This window comes from Dromiciops gliroides, chromosome 5, assembly GCF_019393635.1.
Source record: "Dromiciops gliroides isolate mDroGli1 chromosome 5, mDroGli1.pri, whole genome shotgun sequence".
In the NCBI taxonomy this organism is placed as follows: Eukaryota; Metazoa; Chordata; class Mammalia; order Microbiotheria; family Microbiotheriidae; genus Dromiciops; species Dromiciops gliroides.
The window spans coordinates 161321971-161339089 of record NC_057865.1 but is presented as its reverse complement, the minus strand read 5'-3'; the positions used below and the strand labels follow the sequence as shown (position 1 = coordinate 161339089).

General features: G+C 38.4%; 1 pseudogene; it reads left to right on the top strand.

Moving 5' to 3' along the window:
- Positions 1 to 484: 484 nt before the first annotated feature.
- Positions 485 to 939, top strand: LOC122729637 (annotated as a pseudogene).
- Positions 940 to 17119: the final 16180 nt, after the last annotated feature.

Sequence of the window (17119 nt, the reverse complement as noted above, 5' to 3'; positions counted from 1 at the left end):
TTCAGTTCCATTTAAATTGGACTGTGCTGAGTCTCTATCAAACCAACAGTAGTTAACCACACATAATATTCTAGAAAGCTAGATTCAGGAAGTCAGGTTTAGTCCTAAACTAAGTCAGAAGTTTATGTGTAATTTAATATTTTAGAACACCATTGTAGTAAACAATCTCCCTCAAATAGTCAAAATGGTAATCTGTGGGTTAATATCAATTTCCCCTTGGGGCAGCTAGGTGGTGCAGTGAATAAAGCACTGGCCCTGGATTCAGGAGGACCTGAGTTCAAATCTGACCTCAGACACTTGACACTTACTAGTTGTGTGACCCTGGGCAAGTCCCTTAACCCTCATTGCCCCCCACCCAAAAAAAAAAAAACAACTATCAATTTCCCCTGGATCTGGGGTTGGGGGGAGAATCACTCTCTCATCTGTGGATAAGAAAATGCCATATCAATAGAGGTGGCAGCAGAGACCAAGCTTCATGGCCAAGATGTGTGACTTCACAGAGGATCAGACTGCTGAATTCAAAGAGGCCTTCCAGCTGTTTGACCGCACAGGGATGGAAAGCTCTTATACAGCCAGCGTGGGGACGTGATGCGGGCCTTGGGCCAGAATCCCACCAATGCTGAGGTGCTCAAGGTCTTAGGGAATCCCAAGAGTGATGAGATGAATGTGAAGGTGCTGGACTTTGAACACTTTCTGCCAATGCTGCAGACCGTAGCAAAGAATAAGGACCAGGGCACATATGAAGACTACGTAGAGAGGCTTCGGGTGTTTGATAAGGAAGGGAACAGCACAGTCATGGGCGCTGAAATACAGCACGGCCTTATCACTCTGGGTGAGAAGATGACAGAGCAAGAAGTGGAAGTGTTGGTGGCAGGGCATGAGGACAGCAACGGTTGTATCAACTATGAAGAGCTAGTCTGGATGGTGCTGAATGGCTGAGAACAAAAGTCCCCTTTCCACAAAGAATCCCCTAACTTTCTCAATGTGAAAATGATCCTCTCGCCCTGAAGCAACTAACTATATTATTAGGGTTACCAACATCCTTCCTTCCAACCCCCACCACATGTCCTCTTTGGCTTACCTGCTCTCTGCTTCCACCAAATTAAACTTGCTAACTACTCCTAAAAAAAATGCCATATTATAAATAAAAATGAACAAATAAAGATTGAAGGAAAAATACACAGGAGAATGAAATGTAATAGTAGTTAATTTAACCAAGGGCAAGATGAGGATGAAAGGCACAGTACGAACTAGTTGCTGCTCAATTATAGCTTGAATTCTGTTGAATTCATTGGGTGCCATCTCATTTACATGAGAAAATCTCCTCTCTTGCTTCCCTTAGTTTCAGCCAAACCTTAATTGAGAATCTATGGTTGAGCTCTTAGCCTAAGCCAAAGAAACACACTTAATTCTCAGTGTAAGAGATGGATTGAATTCAGTCTGAACAGTGGTGAGTTGTGTCCACTCATGGTAAGACTGCATAAGGAGCAAAATCCTTAGCAAGAATGAGATGATGGACTGCCAACAGATTGACCCAAGTTTTGGCATGCCTGGGTTCTTGGCACTTAGAAAACCAATTTACCTTTTACCTAGATTGTCTACAGCCAGATAGTAATTTACAGAACAGGTTTGCTACCAGCTGAATAGTCCTATTGAATCCAATTTTGTTAACAATAGATTTTTTTTTAAAGTCTGAGATTCTTTCTTCCCCCAAATTGTGCTCCACATTGATTATTAATGCATCTGAAATGTTGAAAAAATATTTTAAAATATAATACATTGTATACTTATCTGTGTACTTTTTAAATATCTACAAGTAGAATATGGGCTCCTTGTGGGCTGACTGGTTTTGTTTGTTTGTTTTTGTTTTGTTTTTGCATGCCTGGCACCCAGAACAGTATATGAAATATGGTAGGTAGGTGCTTCAAAAAGAGCTTTTTTGTGTTTTGCATTTATTTCAACTGAATTTAAAACTACAATATTTGACTAGAACAAGATTACCATTCCATATTGCTACCTTCATGCTTTTTAGATAAATCAGCATTGGACAATTTCTCCTTATCTCTAAAAGAAATGCTTACCAGTTTCTTAGTGGCTACAGAGAGGAATAGGTAATACAAATGGGAATAACACTTTTGCAGATAAAAACTGATATGTATGTTAATAAAATGAAAAGCATTATGTTATATTGGGGATTCCTTAAGTATATGTATTGAATTAGATGACAGCCATGGTTCCTTTTCAACTCCCATTCTGTGAATATATAATAAATAATAATATATTATAATATATATAATCAACTAATACTAAATTAGTTCAGAAAGGCCAAAGTAAAATTCTTTTCAGATAAGTTCTAGTTTTTTTCTCTCTCTCCCTTTCAGTAGGCATTAGTTGTTGCTCTTTTAAAATAATGCATCTGGTCTATTGTTAGTAGAATATTCATTATTTTCTTAAATCATGGTCATAGGTTTGCCCTTAATCATGTAGATACTAAAAATTATTGAATGAATGAATCATCCAGATGATTGCAAGAGTTTTTCTTTTCTACCATGTTTTACTGTCCTCTCCTCTCCTCAATAACACTACCTCTAACAACACTTGTGATCCTTGTCTGATATCTACAAAATGTGTTGACTTGGGGCAGCTAGGTGGCAGAGTGGATAGCGCACAGGCCCTGGAGTCAGGAGTACCTGAGTTCAAATCCGGCCTCAGACACTTAACACTTACTAGCTGTGTGACACTGTGCAAGTCACTTAACCCCAATTGCCTCACTAAAAAACAAAAACAAAAAAACCAAAAAACCAAAAAAAAAAATGTGCTGCTTGCTAGGAATAGAGTTAATAAGATAAGAAGTTAAATTTCTAGCTTTGTCTTCATTAAAATCATCTTATTACTGAGGGGTTATCAAATCTTTTGATCTTAGAAGAAAATATCAAGCAAACTACACATTCAATAAGACTTATTGTACCATTTCTTCAATATGCAAAGGAATAAATTCCAGAATTCATCATACACAAGAACATAAGAAATAAAAGACATTTTAATTAAAAAAATATTTGGTATAAATTAACATTTTTTAATCATGAGGATAAAACACTAGGTGGGATTTAGTTGTTTTAAAAGAGTATTTTTTTTTCCAATTACATGTTGTAAGGGCCAAATTTTATCCACTGCTCCCCAGGTAAGTGCTTTTTATTCTTATACCCTCTACTGTTTTTTAATAGGACTGGGTATTGTATTTTGTCAAAGGCCTTTTCAATTAAGATAATCATATGATTACTGTTGCTTTTGGTATTGATATGGTCAACTATTCTGATAGTTTTCCTTACTGAGCAAGCCCTACATTCCTGGTTTATCCCACTTGGTCATAGTGTATTAACCTGGTGAAGAATTGCTGTAATATCCTTGCTAATATTTTATTTAAGATTTTTGCATTGATATTCATTAGGGAAATTGGTCTGAAATTTTCTTTCTCTGTTTTGGCTGTGCCTGGTTTGGGTATCAGGACCATATTTGTCTCATAAAAGGAATTTGGTAGGGCTTCTTCACTTATTTTTTCACATAATTTATATAGTATTTGGAATAATTATTCTTTAAATGTTTGGTAGAATTCAATTGTGAATCCATCTGGTCCTGGGGATTTTTTTCTTAGGAATTTCACTGATGGATTGTTCAATTTCTTTTTTCTAAAATTGGGCTATATAAATATTTTATTTCTTATTCTGTTAATCCAGGTAATTTATATTTTTGTAGATATTCATCCATTTTATTTAGATTGTCAAATTTATTGGCATATAATTGGGAAAAACTTCTAATAATTATCTTAATTTCATCTTCATTGGTTATGAGTTCATCCCTTTCATTTTTGATACCAGTAATTTAGTTTTCTTCTTTCCTTTTTTTTTTTTATCAAATTAACCAATGGTTTAGCTATTTTATTTGTTTTTTTTTTCCATAAAACTTGCTTCTAGTTTTATTTATTCATTCAATGATTTTCCTACTTTCAATTTTATTAATCTCTCCTTTGATTTTCAGGTTTTCCAATTTGGTGTTTATTTAGTTGGGTATTTTTTTTTATATGTAAAAACAAATTTATTTTAACATCAATTTAAAAAAAAATTGTTCCAACTTCTCTTCCTCCTCTATTCCCACCCCCACCCACTAGAACCCAAGCATTTCAAAATAAATTATACATGAGTAGTCATGGAAAACATTCCCACATTAGCTAGATTGTGAGAAAAAAAACAGTCAAAAAACTCCCAAAACTTCAGACTAAGGAATTGTCAAAGAGAAAAAACATTTTTTTTTTTTAAAAATGTGTTTCCAGGGGCAGCTAGGTGGTGCAGCAGACAGAGCACCGGCTCTGGAACCAGGAGCACCCAAGCCCAAATCCAGCCCCACACACCCAACACCCACCAGCCACATGATCCCGGGCAAGCCACCCACCCCCAATTGCCTCACCAAAAAAGAAAAAAAAAAGAAAAGAAAAAAAATGTGTTTCCATCTATTTCAGATACTATCACTTCTTTCTCTGTAGATGGGTTGCCGTTTTCATAGTCCTTCAGGGTTATATTGGACCATTACCTTGCTGAAAATAACCGCATGCTTCCCAGCAGATCTTTTTACACTATTGCTGTTATTTTGTATACAGTGCATTTCACTCTGCTTCAGTTCATGTAGGTCTTTCCAGGTTTTTCTAATAGTATCCTGTTCATCATACCCTAAATAATGTGCCTTAAACTTGACAAAGAATTTTCTTCGTATTAGCCCAGCAAAGTCATCATAACTATTTCCCTCCATCCTATTCCCTTCCCATGATATTTACTCTATTTTCCATCTTCTTTTAAACTATTCCTCCTCAAAAGTATTTTACTTCTGACTGTCCCCTCCCCTACTCTGCACTCCCTTTTTTTCACCCTTCCTTCCTTATCCTCTTCCCCTCATACTTTCCTGTAAGGTTAAATAGATTACTCCACCCAACTGGGTGTGAATGTTATTCCCTCCATGAGCCAACTCTGATGAGTTTAAGGTCTTTGAGCTAATTCTATGTTCCAAATTTTCTTCCTCCCTCTCTCCTCAACCCTCCCTATGAAATCAAGCAATTCAATATTTCATACTTGTGCCGTTATGCAGAACATCTTCACCTTCCTTGAAAGTATTTTGCTTTTTACTACTCTCTCCCAGAATCTGCCCTTCCCTCCTTCCCCTCCCCCCCCTTATCTCCCTCCCCTCCCTCAGGGCAAAATATATTACTATACCCACTTGAGTATGTATGTTAGTCCTTCTTTGAGTCAATTCTGATGATATTAAGGTTCAAACACTCCCCAATTCCTTCCCCCTCTTCCCCTCCCCTCCATAAGCTTTTTTCTTGTTTCCTTCATGTGAACAATCTCTCCCCAGACCATCTCTCCCCTTCCCCCTCCCCCAGTCTATTTCTCCTACACCTCAACCCTATTTTAAGGATGTCATTATGGGTTAGTTAGGTGGCACAGTGGACAATGCACCAGCCCTGGACCCAGGAGGCCCCAAGCCCAAATCCGGCCCCATACATATGACACCCCACAAATAACAAAACATAACTTCCCTTCGTATTCAGTTCAGACCTGTGTCCTCTGTATTATCTTCCCATATAGGAATGTTAACAGTTTGATCTTTTAATATCCCTCATGAAGTCTTTTTCCTGTTTATCTTTTTATGCTTCTCCAGGGTGTTGTATTTGAAAGTCAAATTTTCTATTCAGTTCAGGTCTTTTCATAACAAATGCCTGAAAGTCTTCTTTCTCCTTGAAGTTCCATGTTTGCCTCTGAAAGATGATGCTTAGTTTTGCTGGGTATGTGATTTTTGGCTGTAGTCCCAGTTCCTTTGCCCTCTGGAATATCATATTCCATGCCCTCCGGTCCTTTAATGTAGAAGCTGCTAGATCTTGCTTTATCCTTATTGGAGCTCCACAGTATTTAAATTCCTTTTTTCTAGCTGCTTGCAATATTTTCTCCTTGACCTGGGAGTTCTGGAATTTGGCTCTAATATTCCTGGAGGTTTTCCTTTTGGGATCTCTTTCAGGAGGTGATCGGTAGATTCATTCAATTTCTATTTTAGCTTCTGCTTCTAGAATATCAGGGCAATTTTCCCTCACAATCTCTTGGAGGATGGTGTCTAAACTCTTGTTTTGGTCATGGTTTTCAGGTAGTCCAATGATTTTCAAATTATCTCTCCTAGATTTATTTTCTAGGTCAGCTGTTTTTCCAAGGAGATATTTCACATTGCCTTCTATTTTTTCATTCAATTGGATTTGCTTTACTGTGTCTTGGTTTCTCATATGCTCACTAGCTTCCATTTGTTCAATCCTAATTCTTAGGCAATTATTTTCAGCAGACAGTTTTTTAATCTCCTTTTCCATTTGGCTTTTCAAACTGTTGACTTTTTTCTCATGACTCTCCTGCATTGCTCTCATTTCTCTTTCCATTCCTTCCTTTCTTTCTCTACATCTTCGTTCTATCTCTCCTACTTTCTCTTCAAAGTCCCTTTTGAGAGCTTCCATGGCCTGAGACCAGTTCATATTTTTCTTGGAAGCTTTGGATGTTGGAGCTTTGACGCTATTATTATCTTCTTCTTCTGAGGATGTATTGTGGTCTACCTTTCCCCCAAAGAAGTTTTCGATGGTCTTCTGCTTTCTCTGCCTACTCATCCTGGCTTACTGTTTCTTGGCTTTTTACTCCTTAAAGTGTAGCGCTGCTTCCCGGACACACCGTTCGTGCTACAGCGTGGCCCAGGGGGTGATTGGGCTTCTTCTCAGCCTGCCTGGCCTGTGAGTAATCACAGCTGCTTTCTCTTTGACCCGGAAACAGAAGTCTGATTGTAGTCTGATTCTCTATGGTCGGAAGCTTGGCGTGCTTTTACCCCTCCCCCACTGGGCCACCACCACTCGATTCAGCCCACTGGTTCAGACCCAGGGCGCTTTGCCCCAACTCCAGCAGATACTGCCTCCACTTCACCCCGGCTTACCTCCGAACCCCCTCACCAGTCCGTGATCGGAGCCTCAGAAGCTGCTGGTGCTGAAGACTCTGACGTGTTGGAGGCACTGTCCCTGGCTGGGTCCGGACCGCGCGCTGAGCTGTTCAGCCTGATCAGTAGGTGATCAGAATTGCCCTCTTTTGCGGAGAAACAGTCTCACTCTGTTCCTATGTGCATTAGGCTGTTCTGGGTTTTGATTTTTACCGCATTATTTGGGCGTGAATGGACGGGTTTATCTGGAGCTTGTGGGAGTCACAGCCTCTCCTCCGCCATCTTGGCTCCGCCCCCTGGGTATTTTTAATTTGTTCTTTTTCTAGGATTTTTAGTTGCATGCCCAATTCATTGATCTGCCTTTTCTCTATTTTATTGATGTAAGCAGTTAGGGACATATATTTTCCCCTAAAACTGCTTTGGCTGCATCCCATAAATATTGATATGTTGTCTCATAATTGTCATTTTCTTTAATGCGTCATAATTTGTGTCTATATATTTTTTCTTTGACCCACTTTGACCCATCAGATTATTTAATTTCCTATTGTTTTTTGTTTGTTTCTTTTTGTTTTTGTTTTGTGGGGCAATGAGGGTTAAGTGACTTGCTCAAGGTCACAACTAGTAAGTGTCAAGCATCTGAGGTCAAGATTTGAACTCATGTCCTCCTGAATCCAGGGCCAGTGCTTTATCCACTGTGACACCTAGCTGCCCCTTCCTATTGTTTTTTAATCTCTCAATTTTCCATTATTGAATGTAATTTTTATTGCATTATGATCTGAAAAGAATACGTTTACTATTTCTTCTTTTCTGCATCTGGTTGCCCTAAATACATGGTCAATTTTCATGTAGGTCCCATGTACTCCTGAGAAGAAGGTATATTCCTTTCTATTGCCTTTCAGTTTTCTCCAGAGACGTGTCATATCTAAATTTTCAAGAATTTTATTCATTTCCTTGACTTCTTTCTTCTTTGCTTTTTGGTTAGGTTTATCCAGTTCTGACAGGGGAAAGTTAAGGTCCCCCACTAAGATAGTTTTATTATTTACTCCTGTGACTCAATCCACTACTTCTTCAAAAAATTATGCATTTGGTATATATATATGTTAAGTATTGATAATGACTTCATTGTCTATATTAACTTTTAGCAAGATATAGTTTCCTCCTTTATCTCTTTTGAGATATATATATATATATATATATATAAATATATATATATATATATATATATATATATATATATATATATTTTTTTTTTGGTGAGGCAATTGGGGTTAAGTGACTTGCCCAGGGTCACACAGCTAGTAAGTGTCAAGTGTCTGAGGCCAGATTTGAACTCTGGTCCTCCTGAATCCAGGACCAGTGCTCTATCCACTGTGCCATGTAGCTGCCCCTCCTTTATCTCTTTTAACTAGATCTATTTTTGCTTTGGCTTTGTATGAAATCATGATTGCTACCCCTGCTTTCTTTGCTTCAGCTGAAGCATAATAGATTCTGCTCCAGGCCCTTATGTGTACCCTGTGTATATCTCTCTGCTTCAAATGTGTTTTCTTGTAAACAACATATTGTAGGATTTTGTTTTTTTAATCTATTCTGCTATCCATGTCTGCTTAATGGGTGAGTTCATCCCATTCACATTTATAGTTATAATGACTAATGTTTTATTTCTCTTCATGCTATTTTCACCTGTTTATCCCCCTAACTTTCATCCCCCACCCTCTCCCTTCTCCCAAGTGTTTTACTTATTTACCTTCCCCAATGCTGCTGCTGCTGCTGCTGCTCCTGAACCTTACTTCCCTCCCACCCAGGTAAGACAGACCTTTCATGCAGGGCTGGTAAACATTTTCCCTGCTCCTAGGATGCTTCACAGGCAGTTTTATGTTGTTTTGGAGGGGAAATATGGGAGAGCTTCAGTGGGTTGCATCCTCACTTGGCTATCTTGGCACAGGGAGTTCAAGATAATTTTCAACACTTTTTTTTTTTAAGATTTTGAGTTTCAAATTTTTCTCCCCTACTCCCTTCCCTCGCCCTTCCCAAAGACAGCAAGCAATCTGATATAGGTTATAGAGTATAATCACTTTAAACATATTTCCACATTAGTCATGTTTTGAGAGAAGAATTGGAATAAAAGTGGAATAACACAAGAAAGAAAAAAACAAACAAACAAAAGAGTGAAAATAGTATGCTTTGATCTGCATTCAGACTCTATAAATCTTTTTATGGATATGGAGATCATTTTCCTTCATGAGTCTTCTGGCATTGCCTTGGATTATTGTATTGCTGAGAAGAGCTAAATTGATCAGAGTTGTTCATCACACAATGTTGTTATTACCGTGCACAGTGTTCTCCTGGTTCTGCTCACTTCACTCAGCATCAGCTCATGTAAATCTTTCTAGGTTTTTCTGAGAACATCCTGTTCATCATTTATTATAGTACAATAGTATTTGATCAGTCACATGCCACCATTTGTTCAGCTATTCTCCAATTGATGGGCATCCCCTCGATTGCCAAGTTTTTGCCACCACAAAAAGAGTAGCTATAAATATTTTTGTATATTTAGGTCTATACCCCTTTTTATGATCTCTTTGAGATATAGATCTTCTAGTACTCTTGCTTGGTCAAAGGGCATGCAGAGTTTTAAAGCACTTTGGGCATAGTTCCAAATTGCTTTCCAGAATGGTTTAATCAGTTCACAGCTTCACGAACAATGTATCAGTGTTTCATTTTGCATTTTTTCTCCAACATTTTTCTTTTTCTTTTGTTGTAATATTAGCCAATCTGAGAGGTGCGAGGTGGTACCTCAGAGTAGTTTTAATTTTAATTTCTCTAATCAATAGTGATTGAAAACAATTTTTTATCATATGACTATAGAAAACTTCAACTGCCTATTCATATCCTTTGACTATTTCTCAATTGGGGAATGACTTGTTTATATATATATATATATATATATATATATGTGTGTGTGTGTGTGCAGTGTTTTGGCCAGAGCCACACTTTACAACAAACTAACAAGTGATCAGTGTCACAATCGGCACTGTGGTATGACCGCATGTTAAGAATGTACTTGAGAGCAGACCGCCTAGTTATTATTAAGTCCAATTGGTGCCAATGTTGTGATCTGGGATGTCTCAATGATACTTTGTGCTGTGGCTTGGACTTATAAAATGAGTTGGATACACACAAATCATGGTAAGTTCAAAATTCCAACAGTCTGCCCATTTTCATTAATCTTTCCAACGCCATATGGCCCGAGGCATGTTGGCCAGGACACATGGTCAGAGCCAACTCTTGCATTAAAAATCACCCAGAAAAATGATGAATTCATATCTGGGGATAGCTCCTAGCGCTGCTTTCAACTTATCGTAAAACTCATCTTTGGTCTGTTGTGAAGCTGTTAATGTCGAAGCGTATACGCTGATAATGTTCAGAGAATCTTCGATTATGTTCATATGAAGTGTGAGCAGTCTCTCAGTACCATCATCGATCAATTCAATCATTTTCAGCAACGTATTTTTCACAGCAAAGCCCACGCCATGTTCTCATGGTTCTGCTGAAGTTTTGCCCTTCCAGAAGAATGTGTAATCCTTTTCCTTCAGCCTTCTGGAGTCTGTGATACACGTTTCCTGCAAAGTCGCAATGTCAACATTTAGTCTCCGTAGCTCGTTGTTTATCACCACTGTTTTCTGAAAGTCTCTGACTGCTTGTAGGTCATTTGAGAGTCTGGTCATCATAGTCCGGACATTCCAACTGCCCAATTTTAGGGCAGGTGGCTTGGAATGTGAGTTAACTTTATTGTTTGCTGGTGCTAATGCATCAGTTCACCTGTCAGGCCTTAACCTTAATCCCCATGCACCCAATGAGAAAGATGAACCATGATGTGACAACACCTTACTGACTGGGGTTTGCCCAGCTTAAGGCAGGCAGTAGCTGTCCAGTGGAACTCGATCATTCCTCCCACCTTTGAATGCAGCCCCTGGCGTCAAGCCCTACGTGAGTTGGGCAAGTGACTTATAACCAATAACTGCCGCATCCCGTGTTGTATCTACCCCATGAGGAGTAGCTGGAGTTTCCTCTCCAGGGCACTGGCCCGGGCGGATCAATATGTAAAACAAGCTGTTGCCCATGTAGCAGGTTTTCCCTCTCCGTGACATTGGTGGATACAAAGGAGAGGCAGAGCCAATACAGTTTGGCACCAGTGCCATTGCAGGAGTTGCCAGAGGGATGTGATGTCCAACATCCAACTGCCTAAGGGACTCTGACTCCTGATTTTTCCTCAGGTTTAACTTCCAAAGCCTTTCCCATATATGGGTATAGCCACAAGGCAGCGGAGGTTTAAAATCAGGGTTTTCCTTTCCCTAGGTGAATTGCCTGCCAAGGCTAATGAGCCCCACCTGCCCGAAGAAACTGGTTTTAAGGTGTGAGTGACTTGCCTTCACCCCTTATCCTGTTAGTGGAAACACTTCTGCCACAAGAAGGCTAGGAGTTGGGCTTCAGTTGTCAGAGACTATTTGAGACGCATGCCATTGGATCATTTTATAGAGAGTGGGAGTTTATCCCCACTCCCACCCCAGCATGACAACCTTAAACCAACAGGGCAATCTCATATTGACACTAGCAAAACCATGAATCTCAGCAAGGTGGATCAATTTTTGAGATATCTCAAGAATCCATTGATCACATCTTCTTCTGCTACATCAGCTGCTGAAAAATGGAAACAGATACATGAGAGTGTCCACAGACTTGCTCTTGATGTCTCTGGGAAGAGGACCAGCAAAACGAATGACTGGTTTGAAGCCAAGTGCAGTGAAATGAATCCCATCCTTGAGGCCAAGCGCAGTGCACTCATTGAATACAAACTGTCCCAGAATGAAAGTGCTCTTCAGAAACTACGTGCTGTGAGAAGAAATGTTCAGCAAATCGAGAGTCTGTGTGGGAATGAATATTGGGTTGAGCTCAGTGAGGGAATACAGGTTGCTGCTGACACGGGAAACATCACAGGAATGTATGAAGGCATCAAGAAAGCTTGCGGACCCACTCAGAACAAGACAGCTCCCCTCAAGTCCAGCATTGGAGAGTACATTATGGACAGTGTTAAGCAAATGGAAAGATGGGTAGAGCACTTTTCTGAGTTGTACACCATCAGAAATTCTATCACAGAATCAGCTTTAAACATCATGGAGACCTTCCCTGTACGATAGGAGTTGGACAATGTACTTGAGGAACTTTTGAATGCAATTAGCTCCCTAAGATGTGGAAAAGCTCCGGGTTTAGACAGTATCACAGCTGAATTGATCAAATGCTCTAAAAACATCCTATTAAAGCCCCTGAATGAATTGTTGTGCCTGTGTTGGAAAGAAGGTGAAGTGCCACAGGATACGCGTGATGCCCATATAGTTACTCTTTATAAGAAAAGTGGATACAGGAGTGACTGTAACAACTACAGAGGAATTTCACTTCTCAGTGTTGTAGGGAAAATGTTTGCCAAGGTCATCTAGCTAAGATTGCATAAACTTGCCGACTGTGTTTACTCCGAATTGCAATGTGGCTTTCGAGCAGGGAGGTCAACTGTTGATATGATTTTTTCGCTACGCCAACTGCAAGAAAAGTGCAGAGAACAAAGAAAACCCCTTTTCATCACCTTAATAGACCTGACCAAAGCGTTTGATATGGTTAACAGAGAAGGTCTTTTTGAAATTCTCTTGAGAATTGGTTGCCCTCCTAAACTCCATAGCCTCATTCGCTCCTTTCATCGCAACATGCTGGGTGTTGTACAGTTTGAAGGCAACACCTCCGAAGCATTCAGTATAAACAGCGGAGTCAAGCAAGGGTGCATGCTTGCTCCCATGCTGTTTGGAATTTTCTTCTCCATGCTGTTACATCATGCTTTTGGTTCGTCAACTGATGATATCTATCTGCATTTCCGGTTAGACTGAGGCCTGTTCAATGTTTCACATCTGAGATCCAAAACTAGAGTGAGAGGTAGCACCCTTAGAGACCTGTTTTTCACCACCTGTTTTTCCAACACCTGTTTTTCACTGATGATACCACACTTGCCTGTCACTCAGAGCATTAATTGCAGACCTTGATGGATCGCTTCTCCCAAGCTTGGCCTAACCATTAATCTTAAAAAGATGAAAGTCATGTGTCAGAGTGCTATGTCGCCTCCATTGATACACATTGGTAGCTACCAGTTGGATGTCGTAAGCCAATTCTCTTATCTTGGCTCTATTGTCAGTGACAATTTGTCACTTGATTCTGAGATCAATCAGAGGATTGGGAAATCTACTTCAAACATGGCTAAGCTTGCCAACCATGTCTGGGCAAAGAGTAAACTGACAAGACGAACCAAATTTTCCGTCTATAGAGCATGCATCCTGAGTACCTTACTGTATGGCAGCGAAACATAGACTACATACACTAGACAAGAGAAGAAGCTTAATAGCTTCCACATGCTCTGCCTTTGGCGCATCCTTGACATATCTTGGTCAGATAGGATCACCAATACAGAAGTGCTCCAATGAGTACAACTTCCGAGCATCTACAAGCTACTGAAACAAAGACAGCTGTGCTGGCTCAGTCATGTGCACCGCATGCAAGACGGGCGCATTCCTAAAGACCTAGTCTATGGCGAGTTAGCCTCAGGCCAAAGACCTGCTGGATGCCCCCAGCTTTGCTACAGAGATGTATGCAAGCGAGACTTGAGGGCTCTGGGAATAGACACCGGCAGCTGGGAGGAGATCACCAAGGACCACGCCCAATGGAGTTCAGTACTCAGGACCAGCTTGCGCGCAGCTGAGATGGGCCTCCAAACTCTGGAGGAAGAAAAACGAATGAGATGAAGGAACCGACAGGCAACAGAGAGTGCAGTTTTCTGATGACCTCATTGGGGCAGGAGCTGCGACTCCTGTATTGGACTGCACAGCTACACTGTGGCCTGTGGCTCTTCAAGGTGCTGATCCATTGTCATCCGCAACTGGTGGAAGCCTACTACTACTAATATGTATGTGTATATATATACATATATGTATATACATATATATATATATATGGTGCATTTCTCTATATATTTGAGAAATGGGGCTTTTATCAGAACTATTAGCTGTAAAAATTGTTTCCCAGCCTTCTGCTTTGCTTCCAATCTTGTTTACATTGGTTTTCTTTGTTCAATAACTTTTTAATTTAGTGTAATCAAAATAATCCATTTTTAATTTCACAATGTTCTCTATCTCATCTTTGGTCATAAATTCTTCCTTTCTTCATAGATTTGACATATTTGACATAGATATTTCTCCCCCTTCTAATTTGCCTATGATATCACCCTTTATATCTAAATCATGTACCCATTTAAAAAAATTTTTTTTTTTTAATTTTAGCAGGGCAATGGGGGTTAAGTGACTTGCCCAGGGTCACACAGCTAGTAAGTGTCTGAGGCCGGATTTGAACTCAGGTACTCCTGAATCCAGGGCCGGTGCTTTATCCACTGTGCCACCTAGCTGCCCCCCATCATGTACCCATTTTGACCTTATTTTAGTATATGGTGTAAGATATCTGTCTATGCTTAGTTTCTGCTATACTATTTTTCTTGTTTTCCCAGCATTTTTAATCAAATAGTAAGTTCTATCCTAGAAGCCGAAATCTCTGGGTTTAACAAACAGTAGGTTGCTATAGTAATTTACTACTGTGTTTTGTGTGCCTAACCTATTCTACTGATCCTCTATTCTACTTAGCCAGTACAAAATAATTTTAATTGTTGTTGTTTAAAAAATATTTTTAGATCTGGTATAGCTAGGCCATCTTCCTTTGCATTTTTTTCATTAGTTCCCTTGATATTTTTGACATTTTGTTCTTCCAGATTAATGTTACCATTTTTTCTAGCTTTAAAAATAATCTTTTGGTAGTTTGATTGGTATGACACTGATTTAGCAAATTAATTTAAGTGGAATTGTCACTTTTATTATAGTAGCTCGGCCTAGCTGTGAGCAATTTATATTTTTTCCCAATTTTATAGATCTGATTCTATTTGTGTGAAAACTGTTTTGTAACTGTTTTGACATATTTCTGGGGTTTGTCTAAGCAGGTAGATTCCCAAATATTTTTTTATTATTTACAATTATTTTTAATTGGAATTTCTATTTCTATCTTTTGCTGCTTTACTTTATTGGTCACATATAGAAATGCTGATGATACATGTAAGTTTACTTTATATCTTGAAACTTTGCTAAAGTTGTTGTTTCAAGGTTTTTTTTTTCTTCTTTTAGTTGATTCTTTAGGATTCTCTAAGTCTAGCATTATATCATCTACAAAGAGTGATACTTTTGTTTCCCCCTTGCCTATTCTAATTCCTCCTATTTAGTTTTCTTCTTTTGTTACTAAAGCTAACATTTCTAGTAGATTTTTTTTTTTAGAAAGGTGCAATGAGGGTTAAATGACTTGCCCAGGGTCACACAGCTAGTAAGTGTCAAGTGTCTGAGGTCTGATTTAAACTCAAATCCACCTGACTCCAGGGCCGGTGCTTTAACCTAGCTGCCACATTTCTAGTAGAAAATTGAATAATAGTGGTGGTAATGGACATCCTTGTTTCCCCCCTTATCTTATTGGGAATATGTCTAATTTATCCCCATTACATATATTGTTTCCTGATGGTTTTAGACAGATTCTGCTTATCATTTTAAGGAGAGCTCCATTTATTCCTATGCTCTCTCGTGTTTTTTAATAGTAATGGGTGCTGTATTTTGTGAAAAGCTTTCTCTGCATCTATTGAGGTGGTTATATAATTTCAGTTAGTTTTGTTATTGATCTGGTAGATTAGATTGATAGCTTTCCTAATATTGAACCAGCCCTGCATTCTGGGTATAAATCTCACCTGGTCATAATGTATCATCCTGGTGATAAATTGTTGGGATCTCTTTGCTAATATTTTATTTAGAGTTTTTGCATCAATATTCATTAGAGAAATTGGTCTATATTTTTCTTTCTCTGTTTTGGCTCTTCTTAGTTTAGGTTATCAGTACCATATTTGTCTCATAAAAAGAATTTGGTAGGATTCCTTCACCTATTTTTCCAAATAGTTTATATATTATTGGGGCTAAATGTTCTTTAAATGTTTGGAAGAATTAACTTGTAAATCCATGTGGCCCTAGAGTTTTTTCTTACAGAGTTCATTGATTGCTTGTTCAATTTCTTTTTCTAAAATGGGTTTAAGGATTTTAATTTCTCTTCTGTTAATCTGGGCAATTTATATTTTTATATATTCATCCATTTCATTTATATTGTCAAATTTATTGGTATAAAATTTTGCAAAAATAGCTCCTATTTATTTAATTTCTACTTCATTGGTAGTGAATTCATCCTTTTCATTTTTGATACTAGTAATTTGATTTCCTTTCTTCTTTCTTTCTTTTTATTAAATTAACCAAAGGTTTATCTATTTTATTGGTTTTCTTCATAAAAGTAACTCTTAGTTTTTTGTTTTTGTTTTGGTGAGGCAATTGGGGTTAAGTGACTTGCCCAGGGTCACACAGCTAGTAAGTATCAAGTGTCTGTGGCTGGATTTGAACTCAGGTCCTTCTGACTCTAGGGCTGGTGCTCTATCCACTGCGCCATCTAGCTGACCCCATAACTCATAGTTTTATTTGTTAATTGTATGGTTTTCTTACTTTCAATTTTATTAATCTCTCCTTTGAATTTTAGAATTACTAATTTGGTATTTATTTGGGGATTTTTGGTGTGTTCTTTTTTCTATCATTTTTAGTTGCATACCCCATTGATTGATTTATTCTTTCCCTATTTTATTCATGGAGGCATTTAGAGATATAAATTTTCCCCTAAGAACTGCTTTAGCTGAATTCCATAAGTCTTAGTATGTTGCCTCATTATTATCATTCTCTTATATGTAATAATTGATTGTTTCAATGATTTGTTGTTTGACCCACTCATTCTTTAGGATGAGATTTAGTTTCCAATTAATTTTGGGGCTATCTTTCCATGACCCTTTATTACTCATGGTTTTATTGTATCATGAAATAGAAAGGATGCATATGCCATTTCTGCCTTTGAGCAATTGATGGTGAAAAATGTATGCCACAATACATATTCAGTTTTTGTGTAGGTGACATATAAT